Genomic DNA, 2,425 nt, shown 5'->3' with positions numbered 1-2,425 from the left:
ATTCTCCATGCCATAACAGCTCACCCTTTTAACTAGAGGAAGAACATTGTGATGAGAACATACTTATAATTAAACCTTTCTCCCTCCACTCATTTTAATCACATCTTGTGCAACCAGAGTGAAATATTCAGTGAGCAAGGATGTGCTCACAAACAAAACACCTAGGAGACAGTCTGTCCTTCCACCAGTCACTGCTGTTTCCCAATTTCAGGGAACATATCAGTCCTTCTCTGATATGAGCACAAAATTTGGCATACAGGGATTTACTTTTCATGATTATTGGCAGATTTTGAATCAAACGCGTCATGCATATTGCAGCAATTAAGTGCATGAGTCAAGCACTCACTCATTTGGAAAGGCTCCTGCTTTGTGTTATTGCTCACCAGAACCATAAATGGCACGTTGTGAGGAGGAAATCTGTCCCAGGAGCTCAGGAGCAAGTGTGCCTGAGTTCCTCCTGTGGTGTCACTCAGGCTCATACCTCTCTCCTCCTCTTCCATGTCTTCTGGGACTGCCAGATTCCCAGCTGAGATGCTGCCGTCATCCAGCCTCCACCCTGGCAGCATTAGCAGGGCTGCAAGGAGAATGCTTCCCTTCCTACCCTGCCTTCACTCCCTCATCCTATGGAGCAGTAAATGTTTGGCCTGTCCCACAAGGGCTGGAGAAACTGTTGTGCTGTTCAGAGAGACAAACCTGCCTCCCTCATGTCCTGTGCCTCCCTATGCTGAAAATCCATTGTGGTTATGAGATTATAAGTGTGTATTGCTATGCAGGCTGAAGAGGAATTTGGAAGGACAAAGAAATCTGATGTTCTACTATGATCAATGGTCATTGATCCAACTTTAATTAGTTTAAAAAAAAAAAAGAAGAAGAAGAAACATACTGGAATTACATCGCCTGATTATTCATTCTAGCTTAGTACTGGTTCCTTGATGGATTTGACCCAGCTTCTAGCAAATATTTTTTATTAAAAATCCTAAGTATATTTAAAATACAATGAAAGGTAAGCAAAGATGCCTTTTCCAGTCTTTGTTTGGCTTAGCACTGTGCTTTGCACGAGGAGATGCTTTGCATGAGCAAATTTGGATCCCTAATGTCATCTCATCTAATGCAAATATCTGAAAACGTCTAATCTTTTCTTTGATAAAGTTTCCTACAGACCTCTATGAGTTGCTTGTATCTTGTGAAAGCGAGTTCTGTGAGTCAGTTTCCTGTGATAAACAAAATTTTCTTTTACAGATTCTCAGTGCCCTGTTTTTTACTCTCACGAAGTTTCTCATTTTGGCTTCTGTATGTATGAGATTTTAGAATGCAAACTCATTAACCTTGCCATGGTATCCTTTCATATGCATCTTTTTTACCCCTTGCCTTCACAAACAGACATAAACTTTACAATTCTTTATGAAATGAGCAGTGCATAGAAATGATAACCTTCACAGAGAACTCTCATGAGGTTACTGTTGACACACGTAGTGACTGTCACAGATACCTGGACCTGAAGGATTGTGGAGTTCCTGTCATCATGAAAACATGTCTTCTCCTATCTCATTCCCTTCCACTCAGAGCAAAGTAACTGGACCTCTTCCAGTATCTCACACTCAGTTCAGCTAACAGAGGTTCTGCCAACTCCATGCTGCAGGTCTGCTCTAGCTAACAAGGGTCTGTAGAAGGCGTTGAGCCCCTGAAGAAGAGAATCCCATACAATGTGCAGTGACTGATCAGGTAGACACATGATAAAGGTCAAAGTGCCATTGCTGTAAGAATCAGGAAGTAGGAGACAAAATCCTTGAAAGTGGTAGAGGGACAAAGTAGAGCAAATCTCCCACAGGACCTAGAGTGGAGTATGGCTGGAAAGGGCAGCTTTGCCAAGCTGTAAATTCCAGAAGCGAGTGAAAGACAAAAATCACTTAAAAAAATGACAACCACCCCCAAAAACCTTTCCTTCGAGCCGGAATTGAACCAGCGACCTAAGGATTTCTTTCTACAGTCAGCCTACAGTCCTCCGCTCTACCAGCTGAGCTATCGAAGGAACATGAGGGAGTGCCAAGAATGAGTCAAGACCACATCAACAATAGCCTTAGGCTCTAATGGACTTCCATATGCATTGCTTCTCACAACGGCAAAACAGTATCAGAAAAAAAGGGCAGAAGTTTAGCCTTCCCTGCAAAACTGGATTTTGGTTATGAAACTGCCAGTTTTCTGCCAAATAGTTCACAGCTCTTGCAAGATTGTTGTTGGTGGTAGCGTTAAGGTTGGAATTCCTGTGATGACCCATATGAAATCTGTTTGCTTCTTAACAAAGAAATTTGCCAACTCTTCTGTGATCTTGCCATATTCCCTAATCAGAGCTAGGAGAACAGAGAGGACTCATACCCACACAGTTCCCCACAACTGTTCTCCAGCCAAATCCTATAACAAGTTAGCA

The 2,425-nt window shown here is 42.4% G+C and overlaps 1 non-coding gene across 1 annotated transcript; it reads right to left on the bottom strand.

Moving 5' to 3' along the window:
- Positions 1–1,939: 1,939 nt before the first annotated feature.
- Positions 1,940–2,029, bottom strand: TRNAY-GUA (transfer RNA tyrosine (anticodon GUA)). Its single transcript is given in 2 exon segments — positions 1,940–1,975; positions 1,993–2,029. It is a non-coding gene; the product is annotated as a tRNA-Tyr (tRNA).
- Between the last annotated feature and the right edge of the window lie 396 nt (positions 2,030–2,425).

This window comes from Lagopus muta, chromosome 3, assembly GCF_023343835.1.
Source record: "Lagopus muta isolate bLagMut1 chromosome 3, bLagMut1 primary, whole genome shotgun sequence".
Lineage (NCBI taxonomy): Eukaryota > Metazoa > Chordata > Aves > Galliformes > Phasianidae > Lagopus > Lagopus muta.
This window is presented reverse-complemented; position numbering and strand designations above follow the sequence as displayed.